At 39.5% G+C, this 23,778-nt stretch overlaps 1 long non-coding RNA gene across 1 annotated transcript; it reads left to right on the forward strand.

Annotated features, from left to right (window-relative positions):
- The first annotated feature begins 3,260 nt into the window (after positions 1-3,260).
- On the forward strand, positions 3,261-4,339 carry LOC135704667 (uncharacterized). Its single transcript, XR_010517799.1, has 3 exons — positions 3,261-3,544; positions 3,630-3,702; positions 3,768-4,339. It is a non-coding gene; the product is annotated as an uncharacterized LOC135704667 (long non-coding RNA).
- The last annotated feature ends 19,439 nt before the right edge of the window (positions 4,340-23,778 follow it).

The raw sequence follows: 23,778 nt of genomic DNA on the forward strand, positions 1-23,778 counted from the left end.
TATTTTTGGCTCACTCAGTACCAGAACAACGGTCCCAAGCAGTCCCAAGCTATTTCACTCACCCCTGCATGTTCTGCATGAATCCACACACCCCTGATGTTATCTGTCAAACTTTCATAGCGAATCAAAACAAACATAGTGTAGTAATAGAATTTCAACTAGAATAGGGTACGTTAATCGTTTGCTTGGGACCAATAGGCTACTAAAGTGGTGAGCCAATTTAAAATCGTTAGTTTCGTATTGATTGTTGATATTACCATAGAGGTAACTCTAAGACCACTGGGTCCCGAAGAAAATCATTATTATTTTTGGCTCACTCAGTACCAGAACAACGGTCCCAAGCAGTCCCAAGCTATTTCACTCACCCCTGCATGTTCTGCATGAATCCACACACCCCTGATGTTATCTGTCAAACTTTCATAGCGAATCAAAACAAACATATTGTAGTAATAGAATTTCAACTAGAATAGGGTACGTTAATCGTTTGCTTGGGACCAATAGGCTACTAAAGTGGTGAGCCAATTTAAAATCGTTAGTTTCGTATTGATTGTTGATATTACGGCGTTTATTACTAATCGTGGGGTTTTACCATAGAGGTAACTCTAAGACCGCTGGGTCCCGAAGAAAATCATTATTATTTTTGGCTCACTCAGTACCAGAACAACGGTCCCAAGCAGTCCCAAGCTATTTCACTCACCCCTGCATGTTCTGCAGGAATCCACACACCCCTGATGTTATCTGTCAAACTTTCATAGCGAATCAAAACAAACATAGTGTAGTAATAGAATTTCAACTAGAATAGGGTACGTTAATCGTTTGCTTGGGACCAATAGGCTACTAAAGTGGTGAGCCAATTTAAAATCGTTACAAAAACTGTATCAGTAAAAATATTAACAATTCAATTTAAAAGTATCAAAAAATTCGTTATTTTAACTACGAAAATATGTGATACAACAAGGTTGTTTTTAATTCAAAAGTGATTGTTTTGATTTTAGCATGTAGTTTTAAAAGCACAGATTTTCAAATTGAAAATTGTTTAAGCCTAGTATACAGATCGAAGCGAAACGAAAATTGAAGCACGCGAAAAATCATGAAATTTCGCTAGCGAAAAAGGTTGTGAAAAAATGTTTGTGGAACATTTTCCAGTTTCCTTTTTTCGCAGTTTACAGTTCATGTGAAACGAAATCGGTCAGTTTACACCTCCGGTGAAGTGAAAATCTGACAGATACGCTCTTTCTCGAAACGTCAACTTTTCGCTTACCTGCTGCTCTTTTCGCTAGCGCTGCATGCGCGAAAAAAAAATGAACGTAAAGGCCTGTATAGAGATCAAAACTAAGCGAAAATCTCATACAAAATACTACATTTTTCACCAGCGTGAAAAACGCTGTTGGCAAATTTTTCACTTCGCTTTGAACTGTAAACAGATACGATCCAGCGAAATCCAATGTTGTGGATCGCATCTTTTTCGCTTACGTTTATTTTTTTTCGCGCATGCAGCGCTCGCGAAAAGAGCAGCAGCTAAGCGAAAAGTTGACGTTTCGGGAGAGCGTATCTGTCAGATTTTCACTTCCCCCGAGGTGTAAACTGATCTATTTCGTTTCACATGAACTGTAAACTGCGAAAAAAGGAAACTGGAAAATGTTCCACAAACATTTTTTCACAACCTTTTTCGCTAGCGAAATTTCATGATTTTTCGCGTGCTCCAATTTTCGTTTCGCTTCGAACTGTATACTAGGCTGAACTGTAAACTTCGAAAAAAGGAAACTGGAAAATGTTCCACAAACATTTTTTCACAACCTTTTTCGCTAGCGAAATTTATGATTTTTCGCGTGCTTCAATTTTCGTTTCGTTTCGATCTGTATACTAGGCTTAAGCGAAAAAGATACGATCCACAAAATAAGATTTCGCTGGATCGCATCTGTTTACAGTTCAAAGCGAAGCGAAATATTTGCCAATTGCGTTTTTCGCGCAGGTGAAAAATTTAGTATTTTGTATGAATTTTTCGCTTCACTTCGATCTCTATACAGGCCTTTAACTGTCAAAATTTCTTTTTCATGTATTGTTTTCTACCCATTTCTGGATAGTTTTAAGTTAGCGTGAGCAAAAAACGCGCAAAATGGGAGGAAACTTCACACAGAAATTCAAAACAACCCAAAATTAAGTTCTTTTCACTCATCTCCCATGTTCCGTACGATAAGCCAAATTTGGGTAAACCGGCTCAAAGTAGTTTGCATTTAAGCACGGCAAAAAAAATTACCCATCGCTAAGTTATTTTCAATTTTTTCTACCCAAAATTAAGTTCAATTAACTCAAATTTGGGTATATCGCATATTACTCAATTTTGGCTTCTTGTACGGAACTAGACGGTTGAGTCGAATCTTTCGTTCTATTTTTGACAACAATAGCGAGAGGAAATGAAACGGACAGAGGTCAAATAACTCAAATTTGAGTTTAAAAAACCCAAGCGGTGGGTAGTTTTGTTTTTCTGTGCAGGCGCTCCACTACACTGTACACAAACATCATCCTCTGATCGAATGAAACCTCAGACCATTCAAAACAAAAGACCGAAATCGCTTTTTCGAATGATAGCTGCAACCGGATGACGGTTGTTTTGAAATCAGATGATTTTCCTCTCGAATACTGGATGAAACTTGTAATGAGAAGGGATAGGGCCTTCAGTTGAAATGCGTAATGCTCTCTGCAGAATGACTGTCATACTAAATGGAAATGCATATGGTATTGGATCAGCCCCATAACGCAAATCATTCAAAACGATGATGTAAATAATTCTATCGAACGTCATTTGTTGATCTGAGCTGACAAACAAGGTGGAAGCATATGCATCGCTATCAGAGCTGTTACGAACAAAGGTAAAGGATGAAAACCAATGTTTGGCTAATTCGTGGTAGAGGAGGTTTTCTCCACCACGAAATTATTTTGTATCCATGATGGAATGGCTAATTATGGCTATTCAGTATGGAATTATACATAATCAAATTATAAACCTAATTAAAAGCACTTGCATGTCACACTATTCTTAAATGTTTGTCCTCTGAGTGCCGTATGTTTTGTAGCTAATTTTCAAACGAAAATCATCCTGTATTTGGATGACAGTCATATGGATGTTCATCATCTGACGACGGATTCAACCATAAGAAAATCATCCGAAATTCGAATGCATATTGTTAAAGGGCTCGAGCAATGCAATAATCATTCGAAGTATTGCGGATGTTTTGGTACAGTGTAACGACAAGAATTGATCAGTTCACGAAGATTTGCCGCACTCTTCTCTCACCCGTAAGTTTTGACAGTTTTGGGTGGTTTGTTTTGGCTCCCATTCGTTGCTATCTCTTTTACTCAGAAGCAAAATGATAGGGAGCAAAAAGTGAGGTTAGGGACCGTGCATTGATCTATATGAGATGAACAGCCAAGTGCAAAAAATCTCAATAAAAAATTAATTAAAAAAAAAAACTAACGGCAAGAAGTGGATCAAGGGCATCAAGGCACATAAGTTCGGTTGCTTGAAATTGGATAGTAATAAATCGTAAGTAATTTTTTAAATAAAATAATTTGCATAATTGAACCACCGACCCATGATTGTTTATTTAACGAAGATATTGTTTATTTAGCCGATGATTGAGCTGTAACTGCTCACAAAGGGAATTCCGCAAATATTGATCCTTTTCCGGACAATTTAATCCGGTAATTTGAAATTCTATTCCATGTAACAAATAATAATTATTGATTGATTGCTTTTGAAATTTTAGGATGAAAAACACGCTTGCACCATGCAGCGGCGAATCAATCAGCCAGTCTATCTGATGTCGTTTTCGTTTTTGCGGTGTAGCTACACCGGTGCTACACTGCCGTACACCGAAATAATTTATGCTGGGTTTAGACTAGGCAAGTCAAATGATCAACTCAGTTGAATTCAATTGGCTTGCAAAGTTGAGCCTGGTTCAACTTTTTTCAATTCAAGTGAGTTGATCAAGTCAGTTGAATGGCATGGTTTACACGTTCAATTCGCGTTCAAGTCAGTTGAATTCAACTGACTTGATCAATTGACTTGCCCTGTTTAAACCCAGCTTTAAGGTGTAAATATAGGATACACCTTTGTTTACAAACAAATGATGTTGAGCTGTCAAAGACTCGTGTTTATTCCTGCTTACACTACACCGGTGCTACACCGCAAAAACGAAAACGACATGAGACATTTCGTTGCTCTACAGTGGTGCAAAATGTTAGAGAAGGTCCTGGCAGGTTTAGCTGACGGACGCTGAGAGAAGTGCGCTCAATTAGTACTACGAGGATCTCAAGTGGAAAATTTCTAAAAAACTGCCAACCCGCATAAGCGCGAACCATAAACTGACCTTACCGATAATGGTTATAAATTGTTTATAATCCCTGCTAAACTTCAACTGAAATGGTTATGGAACTTTACATGAACGTTTAATGATAAAGTTTTAACCTTAAGTAATATAGTTTTTTGGAAGTGGACCTTACAAATAATGGGTTGTTAAGAACCATTACCATTCCAAATTCTTGTTTTCTCCATACATTTTCGGAAAGAAAACTTTACTAAAACCTTTTAACTTATGGTTTAAGAACATTAATGGTAATGGTTATGGTAACCAGTAAGGTCCATGAATGGTTTTGTAACATCGATCAACTTTATGTGGAATATATCGCGAATTGGTTGCCTGTAAATTACTGATTACCAATTCACGATATATTTCACGTAAAGTTGAGTGATAATACAAAACCATTAATGGACCTTACTGACTACCATAACCATAACCATTAATGTTCTCAAACCATAAGTAAAAACGTTCTAATATAGTTCTCTTTCCGAAAATGTATGGAGAAAACAAGAATTTGGAATGGTAATGGTTCTTAACAACCCATTATTTGTAAGGTCCGCTTCCAAAAAACCATAACACATAAGGTTAAAACTTTATCACACAAACGTTCATGTAAGGTTCCATAACCATTTCAGTTGAAGTTTAGCAGGGATTATAAACAATTTATAACCATTATCGGTAAGGTCATGTGATGGTTCGCGTTTATGCGGGAATCCAATCCGATGAATGTTCGGAAATAAATGAAATTTTAATTTTCAATTCTTATATTGATAATACATATTTTGAAGTTGATATTAATAAAAATTTTAAAATGAAAAAGGATGTTATTATATTGAAAATACTTGCTTTTAAGTTAAAAATATTTTATTTTGAATTAAAAATAACAGTTGTCATTTTAAATATACTGTACTCTAATGTCAAAAGTTTTTTTTTGAATTAAAAATAATCCACTTTTAATTTCAACCATGCCGTGCTTTTCATTTGACAGTAGAACAATTTGTTTTGAAAGTTTCTACTTTTAAAAGCCTTGAGCGGGCAACTTTTGAACTCACAATTGGCTAACTTTCAATTTAAAAGCTAACCGCTTTCTACCAAAAAGAACCAACGCAAACTTTCAATTCCATCGATGCTTTTTTTAATTTTACGAACGGTTTTTCTTTGTGTGGCATAATCATTAATGTTCTCAAACCATAAGTAAAAACGTTCTAATATAGTTCTCTTTCCGAAAATGTATGGAGAACGGGTTCTGTAGACGGATCCCGATAACGGGTTCTGTAGACGGATCCCGATGACGGGTTCCATAGACAGATCCCGATGGGGAAACCGAATACGGATCCCGATGGGGAAACCGAATACGGATGCCGATGGGGAAACCGAATACGGATCCCGATGGGGAAACCGAATACGAGTCCCGATTGGGATTCCGTAAAAGGATCTTGATGGGAAAACCGAATACGGATCCCGATGGGGAAACCGAATACGGATCCCGATGGGGAAACCGAATACGAGTCCCGATTGGGATTCCGTAAAAGGATCTCGATGGGAAAACTGAATACGAATCCCGATGGGGAAACCGAATACGGGTCTTGATGGGGATTCCGTAGACGGACCCCGATGGGGAAAACGAATACGACTTCCGATGGGGAACCCGAATACGGATCCCGATGGGGAAACCAAATACGAATCCCGATGGGGAAACCGAATACGGATCCCGATGGGGGAACCGAATAAGGATCCCGATTGGGATTCCGTAGATGGATCCCGATGGGGAAACCGAATACGTATCCTGATGGGGAAACCGAATACGGATCCTGATGGGGAAACCGAATACGGGTCTTGATGAGGATTCCGTAGACGGATCCCGATGGGGAAACCGAATACGAATTCCAATGGAGAACCCGAATACGGATCCCGATGGGGAAACCAAATACGAATCCCGATGGGGAAACCGAATACGGATCCCGATGGGGGAACCGAATACGGATCCCGATTGGGATTCCGTAGATGGATCCCGATGGGTAAACCGAATACGTATCCTGATGGGGAAACCAAATACGGATCCCGATGGGGAAACCGAATAAGGATCCCGATGGGGAAACCGAATACGGGTCTTGATGGGGATTCCATAGACGGATCCCGATGGGGAAACCGAATACGAATTCCAATGGGGAACCCGAATACGGATCCCGATGGGGAAACCGAATACGGATCCCGATGGGAAAACCGAATACGTGTCCCAATGGGGAAACCGAATACGGATCCCGATTGGGATTCCGTAGAAGGATCCCGATGGGGAAACCGAATACGTATCCTGATGGGGAAACCGAATACGGATCCCGATGGGGAAACCGAATACGAGTCCCGATTGGGATTCCGTAAAAGGATCTCGATGGGAAAACCGAATACGGATTCCGATGGGGAAACCGAGTACGGATCCCGATGGGGAAACCGAATACGAATCCCGATGGGGAAACCGAATACGGACCCAGACAACCAGAAGTCTTATAAAAATGTACAGACAGTATCGTAAATTGCTACAGTTTAAGTCAAAATCGCATAAGAATGGCATGCTTCGCATTATGTTTAAATTAAATCGTATAGAACGCATATTTCCGACTTATATGCGATGACTCATTTTTTCGTCGTACTGTATCACAAATTAAATCAGATTACATCGTAAGACTTTTCAAAATGAATTTGTTATTACAGATTAAATCGTATATGATGTTAAATCAACTCGTTTAAAATTAAATTAAAATATGCACGTATATGGCCTCCACTTTTGTACGTATATGCCATTTATTTGCATTATATACGATTTTTTTGTTTGTATATATGTTTGTATATCACGAAAACAACTTTGAATATACGTGCATTCGGGTTGTCTGGGGATCCCGATGGGGGAACCGAATACGGATCCCGATTGGGATTCCGTAGATGGATCCCGATGGGGAAACCGAATACGTATCCTGATGGGAAAACCGAATACGGATCCCGATGGGGAAACCGAATACGAGTCCCTATTGGGATTCCGTAAAAGGATCTCGATGGGAAAACCGAATACGGATCCCGATGGGGAAACCGAATACGAGTCCCGATGGGGAAATCGAATACGGGTCCCAATGGGGAAACCGAATACGGCTCCCGATTGGGATTCCGTAGATGGATCCCGATGGGGAAACCGAATACGTATCCTGATGGGGAAACCGAATACGGATCCCGATGGGGAAACCGAATACGGATCCCGATGGGGAAACCGGATACGGATCCCGATGGGGAAACCGAATACGAGTCCCGATGGGGAAACCGAATACGGATCCCGATGGGGGAACCGAATACGGATCCCGATTGGGATTCCGTAAAAGGATCTCGATGGGAAAACCAAATACGGATCCCGATGGGGAAACCGAATACGAATCCCGCTAGGGAAACCGAATACGGATCCCGATGGGGAAACCGAATACGGGTCCCAATGGGGAAACCGAATACGGCTCCCGATTGGGATTCCGTAGAAGGATCCCGATGGGGAAACCGAATACGTATCCTGATGGGGAAACCGAATACGGATCCCGATGGGGAAACCGAATACGGATCCCGATGGGGAAACCGGATACGGATCCCGATGGGGAAACCGAATACGAGTCCCGATGGGGAAACCGAATACGGATCCCGATGGGGGAACCGAATACGGATCCCGATTGGGATTCCGTAAAAGGATCTCGATGGGAAAACCGAATACGGATCCCGATGGGGAAACCGAATACGAATCCCGATAGGGGAACCGAATACGGATCCCGATGGGGAAACCGAATACGGGTCCCAATGGGGAAACCGAATACGGCTCCCGATTGGGATTCCGTAGAAGGATCCCGATGGGGAAACCGAATACGTATCCTGATGGGGAAACCGAATACGGATCCCGATGGGGAAACTGGATACGGATCCCGATGGGGAAACCTAATACGGATTTCGATGGGGAACCCGAATACGGATCCCAATGGGAAAACCAAAGACGAGTCCCGATTGGGATTCCGTAAAAGGATCTCGATGGGAAAACCGAATACGGATCCCGATGGGGAAACCGAATACGGATCCCGATTGGGAAACCGAATACGGATCCCGATGGGGAACCCGAATACGGATCCCGATGGGGAAACCAAATACAAATCCCGATGGGGAAACCGAATACGGATCCCGATGGGGAAACCGAATACGGGTCCCAATGGGGAAACCGAATACGGCTCCCGATTGGGATTCCGTAGAAGGATCCCGATGGGGAAACCGAATACGTATCCTGATGGGGAAACCGAATACGGATCCCGATGGGGAAACCGAATACGGATCCCGATGGGGAAACCGAATACGGATCCCGATGGGGAAACCGACTACGGGTCTTGACGGGGATTTCATAGACGGATCCCGATGGGGATTCCGTAGACGGATCCCGATGGGGAAACCGAATACGGATCCCGATGGAGAAACCGAATACGGGTCTTGATGGGGATTCCGTAGACGGATCCCGATGGGGAAACCGAATACGAATTCCAATGGGGAACCCGAATACGGATCCCGATGGGGAAACCGAATACGGGTCTTGATGGGGATTCCATAGACGGATCCCGATGGGGAAACCGAATACGAATCCCGATGGGGAAACCGAATACGTATCATGATGAGGATTCCGTAGACGGATCCCGATGGAGAACCCGAATACGGATCCCGATGGGGAAACCGAATACGAAACCCGATGGCGAAACCGAATACGTATCATGATGGGGAAACCGAATACGGATCCTGATGGGGAAACCGAATACGGGTCTTGATGGGAATCTCGTAGACGGATCCCGATGGGGAAACCGAATACGGATCCCGATGGGGAAACCGAATACGGATCCCGATGGAGAAACTAGTAGGTCCCGAAGAAACGTGCTCAACTTTTTGGCTCCGCTCTGGTACTATCTTCGGTCCCAAGCTAATCGATTCACCCCTCAAAACATAGGAAAATCCACTAACCCCTCATTTTATCTGTCAATTTTTCATAGCGAATCAAAACAAACATTGTGTAGTACTAGAATTTTGACTAGAATAGGGTACGTTAATCGTTTGCTTGGGACCAATAGGCTAGTCAAGTATTTATTTATTTATTTGTCGTCAATCAGTGTAGACCGTTTTACAATAGTGCTGTTGCCTTACATGCTATTTTAAAACATACGTTTTATTTGAAATTGTCAGCAAATGTAGACTGCATATACAAATATCTAAAAAATAAAAATTGTTTTAAACTTAACGAGATGAAATCCTAGCAGTTAGTGTTCTCCTTACTGTATCTTTAGACATCGTTAGATCTATATGCTCACAATAATTATTATACACTCTCATCATTCTATTAATTGGTCCATTTTTACCATAATTCGTTCTGTGAGGTGACAGTTGAAATACATTTCGAGTTCTTAACATGCGTGATGGTACGTAAAAATTTAATCTTGCTAATATTTTTTCTGAATTTACGCGTTGTGAGATAATATCATTGACAAAGGAAATCATGGAAATTTCTCTTCGTTTCTTAAGTGTTTCAATGTTTATCAACATGCAACGGGACTCATAAGAAGGAAGGGGAAAAGAGGTCCAGCCTAGTTTCCTAAGAGCAAATAACAAAAACTGTTTTTGAACTGATTCCATACGATTTATATAAGTTTCATGGTATGGAGCCCAAACCACACTGCAGTATTCGAGAATTGATCTCACGTAAGCTATATAAAGTGTTTTGATGGTATATGGGTCTTTAAAATGATAACTAAATCTTTTTATGAATCCCAACATATTATTTGCTTTGTGAATTGTGGTATTCACATGATCTACAAATGTCAACTTCGAGTCAAGAATTACTCCTAAGTCCCTAATTTTATCGCACCTTACAACCAGCTGGTTTCCTAGAGTACATGTAAAATCTAGAGTAGTGTTTTTTCTGGAATATGATATAATATTGCATTTTTTAACATTAATATCCAGCAGACTTTTAACGCACCAGTTGTAGAAAACATCAATTTCATTTTTAAAATGTAGCAAATCAGAATTGTCAAAGATTTCCATGTACAGTTTCATATCGTCAGCATATATGAGCACATTTAAACGATTTAACACAAACTTCACGTCATCCACAAATAAAATAAATAATAAAGGACCTAAATGAGATCCCTGTGGAACTCCCGAGGTAACATTAACTGGCGAAGATATTTTTCCTTTAAAGCGGACCATCTGTGTTCTTTCTGTCAAGTATGATCCAATCCATTTTAAAAGTGTACTTGTCATACCTAAACGTTTTAATTTAAAAAGAAGTAAGGGAATGTCTACTCTGTCAAAGGCCTTACTAAAGTCAGTGTATAAGGTTTCAACGGTATTACCTCTATCCATTGCTTCAATAGAAAAGTTTACAAATTCCAACAGATTAGTAGACGTTGACCGACCTTTAAAAAAACCATGTTGATTATTTGAAATGCGATGCTTAACCTGGTTAAATATTTTCTGGTTAACAATTGCTTCAAACATTTTAGGAATGCATGACATAATTGCAATACCTCTATAGTTTTTAATATCTGACCGTTTGCCAGATTTAAATATTGGAACTAAAAATGATTTCTTCCAAATTTTTGGAAAATCACCTGTTTTGAGAGATAAATTGTAAAGCCAAAACAATGGTTTAACAAAACTTGTTGCTATTTTTTTCAATAAAAATGGAGGTATTTCATCAGGACCAGGTCCTTTGCCAGCATCGAGACTTTCAAAAGTCATAAAAATTTCTTTAACAGTGATATTTTTAACTGATACGTCATTTTCCCCTTCATGTAGGTAAGAAAAATAGTTCAAATCGAGAGCATTACTGGATTTCTTATATGTGTTTTGGAAAAAACGAGCAAATAGGTTACAAATATCCTCACTATCAGTGCTATCACACTCTTCAAACTGCATGCGTGATGGGAATGTACATGACTTCATTTTTTCGTTCGCGAAGTTAAAGAACGTTTTGGGATCTGATTTTATATTGTTCTCTACTCTTGAATTGTAATTCTCATATGCTGACGATATTTCTGCCTCAAGTGCTCCGCAAATTTCAACGTATTTTTCTAAATTTTGTGACGTTTTAAACTTTTTATACGCCTTGTGTGCTTTTTGCTTCCTGTTTTTAATATTTCTGATTTCTTGTGTATACCACACAGGATATTTGGTGCTGTTCACTATTCTCTTTTGTCAGCTGTTTTTTTATATCTTGTCTAAGTCCCTAATTTTATCGCACCTTACAACCAGCTGGTTTCCTAGAGTACATGTAAAATCTAGAGTAGTGTTTTTTCTGGAATATGATATAATATTGCATTTTTTAACATTAATATCCAGCAGACTTTTAACGCACCAGTTGTAGAAAACATCAATTTCATTTTTAAAATGTAGCAAATCAGAATTGTCAAAGATTTCCATGTACAGTTTCATATCGTCAGCATATATGAGCACATTTAAACGATTTAACACAAACTTCACGTCATCCACAAATAAAATAAATAATAAAGGACCTAAATGAGATCCCTGTGGAACTCCCGAGGTAACATTAACTGGCGAAGATATTTTTCCTTTAAAGCGGACCATCTGTGTTCTTTCTGTCAAGTATGATCCAATCCATTTTAAAAGTGTACTTGTCATACCTAAACGTTTTAATTTAAAAAGAAGTAAGGGAATGTCTACTCTGTCAAAGGCCTTACTAAAGTCAGTGTATAAGGTTTCAACGGTATTACCTCTATCCATTGCTTCAATAGAAAAGTTTACAAATTCCAACAGATTAGTAGACGTTGACCGACCTTTAAAAAAACCATGTTGATTATTTGAAATGCGATGCTTAACCTGGTTAAATATTTTCTGGTTAACAATTGCTTCAAACATTTTAGGAATGCATGACATAATTGCAATACCTCTATAGTTTTTAATATCTGACCGTTTGCCAGATTTAAATATTGGAACTAAAAATGATTTCTTCCAAATTTTTGGAAAATCACCTGTTTTGAGAGATAAATTGTAAAGCCAAAACAATGGTTTAACAAAACTTGTTGCTATTTTTTTCAATAAAAATGGAGGTATTTCATCAGGACCAGGTCCTTTGCCAGCATCGAGACTTTCAAAAGTCATAAAAATTTCTTTAACAGTGATATTTTTAACTGATACGTCATTTTCCCCTTCATGTAGGTAAGAAAAATAGTTCAAATCGAGAGCATTACTGGATTTCTTATATGTGTTTTGGAAAAAACGAGCAAATAGGTTACAAATATCCTCACTATCAGTGCTATCACACTCTTCAAACTGCATGCGTGATGGGAATGTACATGACTTCATTTTTTCGTTCGCGAAGTTAAAGAACGTTTTGGGATCTGATTTTATATTGTTCTCTACTCTTGAATTGTAATTCTCATATGCTGACGATATTTCTGCCTCAAGTGCTCCGCAAATTTCAACGTATTTTTCTAAATTTTGTGACGTTTTAAACTTTTTATACGCCTTGTGTGCTTTTTGCTTCCTGTTTTTAATATTTCTGATTTCTTGTGTATACCACACAGGATATTTGGTGCTGTTCACTATTCTCTTTTGTCTTTTAGGAACGAATTCTTCAATAATATTGTATAAGTTAGTATAAAATATGTCAACAGCCTTGTCCATGTTGTTTTCATCTTTTAAAAGGTTTTGCCAACTTATGTTATTCAGTCTGTTGTTAAATTCAGGAACATTTGCATTTTTAAAATCATAAACTAATTCAAAATCAACAACGCTTGGGCGTGACCGATGCGAGTCTGTGAACACTGAGTATTCAATAGCCGTATGAAATGTTTCATTCTTCCATAATGGAACTGCTGCTTCTACAATACAAAAATCTTCTGTACAATTAGTAAACATAAGATCCAAATAGGAATTGAGCTGGTTACGAACATGGTTAATTTGATGAAGTCCCAAGTGGCTGCTTTTATCAAAGATGAATTGCAAAGTATCGTTTTCTCCTACAATTGGTAACAACAGAGAATCATTATCACTATCCTGTATAAAATTAACAGTATTCTGGTTAAAATCTCCATAAATATGAATTTTGGTTCTTGGATCTTCTCTTTGAATTTTCAGTTCTGCAGCAGTGAAAAACTTTTCGTAAGCTGGTTTTTTGGAAAAGTGTGGAGGAAAGTAGACAGAAGCGAAAAGATGTTCTTCGCCGTTTATTAAAATTTTAACCCACACATCTTCAAATTCTTTTTGGCTTTCATTAACAATTTGTTCAGCTTGAAATGTAGCATTTACAGCAATAAGTACACCACCACCTGATTTTTTACCTGATAATGATAAATCGCGGTCACATCGAAAAACACAATATTTACTACCAAAGACCTCTTCGCTATTAATGCTATCAGACCAACTAGTTTCTGTTCCAATTATTATATCATATGTGCATCCGCTTATTTTATTTTGAATTTCATTAATTTTATACGCACTACGCATACGGTTAAAATTTTGGCAATAGACTGTAGTTTCACTTAAAAAGAGCTACTTGATAAACTAGCGACATGGTCACTTACCAGTGGCTGCATCCTGTCCGAAATCCCTCAAGTTATGTGAGATGCCATGATCCTCGGGCTCAGCTATGTTGTCATATTCTACCTCAGGTGAGTGCGTCAGTGGTGCCGAAAACACGCATGTCTACATGTGCACGGCTGACACGATGTAGAGGAAGAATTCCCCGGAGCCATACCATGTGAATTCTGAAGACCGCTTACTGGGTACGGGTTTATAGTTTCCCTTTTTTCAAACTGCATCGTAGGTTGATAATTAACCGGTGGTTTGTTGAAGACATTTTTTGCTGCTGAAAGCAGCTCTCGATCAGGTGGAAGAAAACGGGGGTTGCCATGATTTCTGATGTGGGACTGGTAGGAACTGTTGTTTTTGTTATTGCTATTAATGTTATCCTGTTCGTTATGTCGAATGATGCTCCGGTGACCGAAAATATTGCTGTGATTGGTACTGTAACCGTTGTCGGAATTCATGTTTCGATGATTACGATGCTTTAAACTGTTGCTGTGTATGTTGTTCCTTACGTTAGAATAAATTCGTGCTGTATTTTGTTTCCTTTTCCTTCTAGCTTTTTCAGCATGTTTTTGTTGATTTAGCCGTCGTGATTTGCGCGCGTCGTAATCTGACCAGTCTGCCTTCCAGACCCTCCTCATGCCCAAAAGACGCCACCCTGAGTCATCAACGTTTTGCTCATTGTTTAACTCTTCCAGCAAACTGGGGCGAGGGTCAGGTGATGGTGATATCACTTCGTATGGGGAGTCTGGCATATTGAGTGTGACACAGTTAATTTGGGTTTCGATGTTGCCAATACCAGCCGATAACGATTTCAGCTCATCTAATACAATACCTAACCCTAGTATAGGGTTTTGTTGCATTGCAACAGTAGAGCACAGGTCAGAAGTTATATTGCTGATTTTTTTCAGCTCGTCCTTGAGAAAGTTAAGGTCTTCGGAAATTCCTGCTGTCATTGTTGGCATTGAATTTGCAAAATTTTCTTGTGAAGCTTTTATCGCTATGTCAAAAAGCGAGGTAATGTGGTTTTTAATAGCACTAACGTTGTCAGTAGAACCACTGCTTCCAGTTGCCGTCAGCTGTTTTTTTATATCGACGAGTAAAGCATCGAGTCGGTCGATCGCTTCATGGACAATGTCAGCATTATTTGGGTGAACCGTGGAGCGATGAGTCACCTCCGTGTTTTTGTTGACTTGGTCGACCAGCCGCGCTTGTTGCGCTTGTTGAACTCAAAACTAGCCGTTATCATAGTTTGGCATGAGCTACAGCATGGTAATACATAAGACAAAATGTTGATTGTCTTGTCTCTCTTGCGAATTGAGCTCCTCTGAACAGGCACAGGTACAGATAATCCTAGGCAGGCTGCGTGGAATTGACGCGGGCATCCAGCACATTTCCACATGCCGGAGTCAGTGGAAGAATCCACAGCACAAATTTCACAGCTCATTTTAACGGCGTACAACAACAAAAGTTAAAAAAAAAAAAACACACACGCAAAACGGCACCCGCACGCAAAAAAAAATAAAATAAAATGAAAACGAAATTAAAGCGCACGCGGCTAGGAGCGACTGAAAAACGCGTCCACACTGATTGACGATTGACGAAAGAAGTAGTGAGTCAATTTAAAACCGTTAGTTTCGTATTGATTGTTGGTATCTGCTTTTTGCTATTACATCATTATTTCATACATCAGCTTGAATTACATTGATCGATATTACACTTTTTTTTGCTGTGTACAGCCATAAGTGATTTAATGAATTCGCTGATTGCGACTCTCTGAAAATTAAATGCCCAGGTCTTATACTTCAAACTCATCCTTTGCAACGTCCTCTTGTACCTTAAAAATACAAAATGTCATCATAACGTATAATGACTTCATAATTCCGAAAAAAAAAACATGTTTCCGGGCGGAATAAGTTTCATCAAGCATTATGATGGTACACAAGATGGGCCACAAGTTTATATAAAATTTAAAGTGTGGTTCGCAATCAGGGAAAGACTGAGATTTAAGAAAGTACAATTCTAATGTAAATTTTTCATAAATAATACCAATTTAGAATTCTGTACTATCTAATAACTATTTCTTCGAACTTTTAAGCAGTTCGGATAACAATTTGGCCAACGTATAAGATACTTTACTTTTGCTGGTCCGACGTCCCTCAAGATTTGACCTGTTTAACAAAGTTGTGCCAACTAACTCGGTCCCTGGCTGCTTGTCTCCAGTTTCTCGAGCGTCCCACACTTCCTACATCTCGCTCCACTTGGTCAAACCACCTAGCACGCTGTGCTTCTCTGCGTCTTGTACCGGCCGGATTTGAGGAAAACACCATTTTTGCGGGATTGTTGTCCGGCATTCTTACAACGTGTCCCGCCCATTGTACCCTTCCATCTTTAGCAACTTTCTGGATATTGGGTTCGCCATAAAGTTACGCCAGTTCGTAGTTCATTCTTCTCCTCCATACACCATTTTCATATACCCTGCCAAAGATGGTCCTAAGCACGCGTCGTTCGAAAACTCCCAGTGCTCCTCGAGCATTGTCCATTGTCATATTTTTCATGCACAATAATTTTGTTTATTATATATTTGCAGTTCGTCAATAAGGCAGCCCAAAACTTTCCGCATTTTTGGATCATCTGTGAACAGGCAGCAATTTTTGGAGCGATCCGTGAAGGGGACCAAACAAGCCAGCAACCCCGTCCAAAGTGTCATGCATTATTGGCAAATTGGCACAGTGGGTCGATTTAAAGGGAGATCTGGAGGCGCAGCTATCTTCTTCTTCTTCTTCTTCTTCTTCTTCTTTCCTTTATTTAACGTCGGTCTCTGTTCCGCAATCTAGTGCCAATCACCGACGGACATCGATTACCATCCATTGACGGCAATCGAATGTGCAGGAAGGCAGCTTCCACACCTGCGGCTACATGGGCTGGGACCAACGGCTTTACTTCCCTTCCGAAGGAAGACGTGACCAGAGATTTTTATGCCTCAGAAAAATCCCACCGACCTCGGCTGGGATTGAACCCAGACCCATCGGGGTGTTAGAAAGCAGTCACGCTTACCACTACAACACCGGCGCCGGCGCGCAGCTATCACATTGTCATGATTGTCTGGTAGTTCACTCAAAAATGCTATAACAATCGCCAAGCTCGCTGTAATGTCACCAAGTGCCTCGTCACCCACGAATAGTAGGCGCCTATATCAGTGGTCTAATAACTCTTAGCGCGCTAATGGCATAGTTCCTCTGCCGCATAGAGAGTTGCCACAATGATATTAGGTTGGGCAATTCACTGCTCTCGAGAATGAATCAAAAATGCGTAAATGAAAAAAATACACAAAAATTCATCATTACTCGTCATTACTCAAAAAAATGCAAAAAAATACAAAATTCGGAAAAAATACACAATTATTCGACGAATAATAAAAATACACGATAATTCGTCATTTGCACGAAAAATTCGAAAATATGTTCAATCAAAATGCTGAATTCGAACAAAATGCGTAAATCTATTATTTTGTATTTTAATCCGAGCTCGAATCACAAAACAATGCATTAATGAGTAGAATTTCTAAGAAAGGTGGCTTAAATCATTTATTAAATAAAAAACATTAATGAGTAGTTGTGACCCACAAATAAGTAACGATTATTCATTAATGCGTAACAGCCTTGGTAACAGATGCTTATTAATGCGTAATGAGCGAGAATGAGTTTATAAGATAAGTCTCTATTCTTTAAAATGGGTTAGATTCTAGTCATTAGTGGGTATTCTAAAGTAACCGTGTGTTCTGCATTTTTGTCAAACAAAACGTCAACATTGTGAGTTTCACGCTCGTTTATTTTTACTCTAAAGTGAGTAACTTCTACTCAGTTTGGTATTTTTATTCAAAATGTCAAAAACTGAGTAACATTAATTTAGCAAACTGAGTAACATTTACTCTGTTTATCTTAAATCAATGATTACTCACTTTAGAGTAACCATCCAAAAAATCACTCATCGTGCATTTGTCAAAGAGTTACAAAATGTTCGTAGTCCCCGTTTTTTCTTCAATCATGAAATTCCTATAGATATAATAATTTAAAATTGTAGAATCAACATCGACGAGCATTGCAGCATCTTCAGAAACCAACTATTTCGAAACCAAACAGGAACCATTGCAGAACAAAGAGGATGTGTGGATTTTGCAGCAGAAGGAAATTTTGGACCTGGCGAAAGAGGAACATTAGGCAAGATGCCAATCAACTATTGTGTAGGATCGGGAGACGTTCGAATGATCTCAATGTCTGGAGCAATTCAATCGCCAGCATTACTTTGCACTTCATACTCGACTTTATATCAACAAGCCAGAAGGTAGATTTCTTTAAACTGATTTTGTGACCGATGATATGTATAGAAAGTTCGAATCAACTTTCAGAGGACTGATGTACCAATGTTCTCCATATGAGAAGTCTTTAAAATTAATGGTATCTTTGCAATGTAACGAGATGTAACCTTAATGTTATTATTTTATCTCTTAATAAATGTGTTTACTTTTCTCACATTCTCTAAATGTCAATTCAAATTACTCATTTTAAATACCGATATATTTTACAAGAACTGAGTAACATTCACTCAGTTTTGCTAATTTCCCGAAAACCGGAACTGAGTAGAAGTTACTCTGAATTTGACAAATGCATCCATTACTCAAAAGTGAGTAACTTGGGTTTACTCTCTTTAGAGTAGTTCCACTTTTACCGAAAGTGAGTGGATTTCTACTCACTTTAGAGTAAAAATGAATGAGCGTGTTGATCCTCGGTTCGAGTGGCAAACATAAACACTGAAATGACAGAATACGCTTATAACTGATTTTCAATACATTAATGCATAAAAATACACTTTTATTTTTCTAATACACAGAAAATTACATATATTCAAAAAGTGCAAAATAATGCATTATTACACAAAATACACGTTTATTCGATAAAAAATACTTCAATACGTTCATCAATACGTTGGCCTGAATCGAAAATACACGAGTGAATCGCCCCTCGAGCTAAGGTCAGTTAACTGACTGGTGGGAAACGGGAGCTTAAGCAATGGCTATTCTGTATGCATTTAAGAGATAATCTACCAGAATGGATGATTTTTTTCAGGAAACATCTACAGTAGAAAACATCAGAAAACGTTTACATATAAAAACATCCAAACAACGTTTAGTTCTAACGTTTTGTACATCCGAAAACATCCTTAAAACGTTTGGTTCTAATGTCAATAGATTGAAATTTTTGACGTCAGACCGACATTAGAATGGCAAAATTTTGTTCCAAAATTTCTGATGTATACACCATGTTACGTTGCTTACATACAACTAAATCATAATGTTTTCTAATGTTTGACATCAGGCATACATTTGATTTCGATGCTGATGTAGACATCAAAATCAAACGTTGGGCTAATGTAAATTCCTATTCGGGAAGAAACTAAAACGTAACGTGGCGCATCTTAAGATGGTAGAGGTAGATCAGAGAGAAGTTTCAACAAGGGACTCGAAGGAAGATGAGAGGGAGCTGCAGTACACGGACAGAAAATTGTTTGCATTGAACCAAAAAAAAAACTTTATTTGTATTTACACAAACAATTCCGGTTGAAATTATATTGAATTTTATTGTTTCGATAATAATTATTCAAATAAATTCAAGATAAGATTCTTTTTGTTTTCATAAGCCACTCTTCAACTGCAACTATTGTAAAAATAACAATATTCTTTTATCAAGCCAACAATAGTTAATTTTAATTCAACATTTATTTGTTGTGTCAATTCCCCGGGCCATGAATGCAAAACTACCAACCATTCCCTCGTGAAAACCCGGACAAAAATGTAAACAATAACAAAAAAAAAATTCTCGTTTGATTCAGCTCTAAAGGTAGGTAAGTATGCTGCTGTTGCATAATATAAACAGTTTTTCTTTTTTTCCTTGATTTTTTCCGTCGATCTTATTTTCAGTACTGAGTACCAATGCTCCCAACGCCAGGAAGGCCGCTCCCACACCTGGACCCTACCTATCGACCCATCAATTCATGAACCGGAGAGATTTTATGCCTCAGAAAGTTTTTTTTTTAAATTTAATTGTTATTCTATTGGTAACAAATAGAAAACAGAACATAAAAATAATCGCAAATTATTAAAAATTGAATCAATAAACATATTTTTATTTCTACTGCGTATATTTTTAGGCTTAATAAAATAAATATGATTGAATCAAAAAGAAATCTCTTTTAAAAACAAACATATTTTTTTGTTGACCCAGCTGCCAAATTTGACAGCTTACGTCAAAACCATAAAAGCTCTTGTAAATTCGAAAAGATTTTCTTTTTGATTTAACAATCCATGTGTTTTTAAAAACAAAGATACTGGATTGTTGAAATAATAATGATTTTATTTTGCAGCCAAAACAAAATGAAATTCTTATTAAATTTACGTCAGATATTATTACGTTTAAAATATTTTTTCTGCGTGTATGAAGAAGAATTGCTTACAGAGGAATCTGCGGAGAGAGACGGAGTAAAGGCGAAGTTGAATGATTTGCCATCATCTACAAAAAGGTTGAGAGATGAGCCGAAGAAGTTTAGAGATTATATACCCCATTAAATACAACAGGTTTATTAAAAGAGGGGTGGGATGTAGGGTCTTGCCCCTGGATGTAGAGAAGGCTGAACTTGTGGAGAGAGGGCTGAACTTGGTGAGAAAGGATGGAGAGTGTAAAGAGGGCTGAAGTGGATGTGAGTTGATGAGAATAAAGATGGAAATGGAAAAACAGTGAATTGAGTGGTTTTATTCATAAGAAGACTCGGCAGTGCCCATACCAAGCGATTTGGATAGCGAGAATCGAATCCGTTCAGAAAAAAATCGTACGTTATGCATTACGCCACCTCCCATGGAACGATCCTGTCAATCTCCCACCATACGATCATCGCTGCCAACTTTTGGGCCTTGATACATTAGAACGTAGACGCACTATCGCTCAGGCAGTGTTCGTTGCTAAGGTATTTTTGGGCGGTATCGACTCTCCAAGTATGCTAGGAGAATTAGAAATTTATGCTCCTGAACGACCATTGCGGAATTTCTTACATCTTGGGGCGCGCGCAACAAATTATGGCCTGCATGATCCAATAAGATTCATGTCTGCTTGTTTTAACAGCTTATACGAATACTTAGATTTCAACATTTCTGCGGCTGCGTTTCGTAGCCGAATTCAACGAAGTCTGCACGAGGGATGAAATCTACTGAAAATTGGAATAACTCGACGTGCAATGATGGGAAAATTACATTTTGCAACAGGTGAGTAACATTCCAATGCTCTCACAGCTTAAGAAATGTGCTACCTGTATATTTTTTGTTTCATGTTCTCTGTATTTTACTTGACGACGAGGTTTGGTTCCAACGATGGACCATGCCAATTACACATTTTATGCTTCTGACTGCTGCTGACATCATGTTTGTTAAATGTTATGTTTCTAATTTTGTATTTTGTATTGTGTATTGTGAAAAGATGTGGGGTTTTTACGCCATTTCGGCTTTTCCCCATCAAATTATCAAATTTCATTAAGACAACACAAAGTCAGATGAGAAATATTAAATAAATAAATAAATAAATAACTAAATGAAGCTGTGTGTGCAAAAGTTAAGGAAACAGATTCGTGGACCATTGATAGCGGAGCATCCTGCCACATGACGAGTTCGGCGGATTTTTTGACAAGCTCGAGGAATCGTCGGTTGCTACTGTGATGATGGCTGATGGCAATCATGCCAAATCAGAAGGCGTTCGTACCGGAACGGTGAAAGGCGTTAACGGAGCAGGTGAGCCCATGAAGATCGAGTTGGATAATGTGCTTTTTGTACCGGATCTGGAGGGTGGTTTACTTTCGGTTGGTAAGATCGCGGAGAAAGGATTCAACGTCACGTTCCACCAGATAGAGTTGAAATCGCGGATTCGACCGGCAGGATCGTAGCACTTGGTGAAAGGAACGGTAGTCTTTACGTCTTGAAGGAACCCAGTCAAATGGCGCTTACTGCAGGTACATGCCAAACCGTCAACTGCCAACACACTTGGCACCGTCGGTTTGGGCATCGTGATCCGGCCGTTTTGGATAGGATCCGGAAGAAAGATCTAGCTGCTGGGATGAAGATTATCGATTGCAGAACGAAGATCGTATGTTAATGCTGTTTGAAGGGAAACATGGCAAGACTACCATTTCCTCAGCATGCGGAGAGAAGGACTACGCAGCCGTTGCAGCTGGTCGATACGGATTTGTTCGGGCCGATGCGGAATACCACTCCAGGTGGCAATACATTTTTTATGGCAATCATAGACGGCTATAGCAGGTACGTTGTTTTGTACCTCCGATTTGTTGAGAACCAATTCGGCAGAAAGCCAGCGATCATCCGTTCCGATCGCGGTGGGGAATTCGTGAATAAGGAGCTGGAGCAGTTTTACCACGCAGAGGGCATCCAATCGCAGCTGACCGCCGGGTACTCCCCACAGCAAAATGGAGTGGCGGAGCATCATAATCGGTATTTGAAAGAAATGACCGTTTGCATGTTGCTTGACGCTGGATTGGAAAAGCGTCCTGGGGTGAAGCAATAGTGGCAGCGGCGTACATTCAAAACTGACATCCTTCACGTTCGGTCCTGAAAACCCCGTATGAGTTATGGACATGTCACAAACCGGATCTTGGAAACTTAAGAGTCTTGCGGTGTGGAGCTTATGCCCATGTACCGGACGTCAAGCGGAGTAAGCTGGACTGTAAAGCAGAGAAGCATACTTTTGTCATTATCAGCCGTGATGCTAGGTTCCTGGAGGTATGTTCTGAGCTACAGGAGGCGAAAATTGTGGTAGTGCCAGATACCCATTTAGAGCTGAATGCGAACAGTGAAGGCCAACAGGAAGAATTTGAACTAGGATCGGCCGGAAACAGTGAAGAAGATGAAGATTGGGAAAGCATTACAGATGAAGCTGATTTCGAAGGGTTCCCGTTGTCAAGTGAGAACAGCGAAAGCGATGATGAGAATGCGGAATCGGGTGCTATACAACGACGTGCGTGGGTACATGCACTTCCAAGAAGATTCGACGATTTCGTGGTCGGTGTAGCCAGAGTGGTGGACAGTGAACGGAAGAGCTACAAGGAAGCAGTGGATTGTGCGGACAAGGATAAATGGCTTCAGGCGATGGATGAAGAATACAAATCTCTTCTGTCAAGCGGAACGTGGTCTCTCATGCCGCCACCACCGGGTCAGCGAATTGTTGGATCGAAGTGGGTATTAAAAAAAAAGAAGGATACGTCCGGCCAAGTCATGCAAGACTTGTGGCTCAAGGATGCCTCAACAGTATGGATTGGATTTCGGCTAGGTCTTCGCACCAGTGGCGATGCAGTCTTCGTTCAGAGTGCTGCTGACCATCGCCGGTCAACGAAAGCTTGAGGTACGGCACATTGATGTCAAGAATGCCTACCTAAACGGAATGTTGGAGGAGGATATTTATATGCGGCAGCCCCCTGGTTTTACAGTATCGGGAAAGGAGTAGAACGTTTGCAAGCTCAATCGAATCCTCTACGGATTGAAGCAGGGTGCAAGAGTTTGGAATACCACAGTGAAGGCTGTTCTGTCGAAGCTGGGTTTCCAACAATCTGAGTCGGATTCCTGTCTGTTCATCAAGCGGCTGGCGAATGAAAAGCAGATCTATTTGCTAATATACGTGGACGACACAATCATTGTTTGCGAAGATGCGGAGCAGATTGCATTCCTCGAAGACAAGTTGCGGCGGGAATTCGACATATCATCGCTCGGTGA

The sequence above is a fragment of the Ochlerotatus camptorhynchus genome, unplaced genomic scaffold, assembly GCF_037179485.1.
Source record: "Ochlerotatus camptorhynchus isolate MF236.1 unplaced genomic scaffold, CSIRO-AGI_Acam_v1.1 ptg000245l, whole genome shotgun sequence".
NCBI lineage: Eukaryota > Metazoa > Arthropoda > Insecta > Diptera > Culicidae > Ochlerotatus > Ochlerotatus camptorhynchus.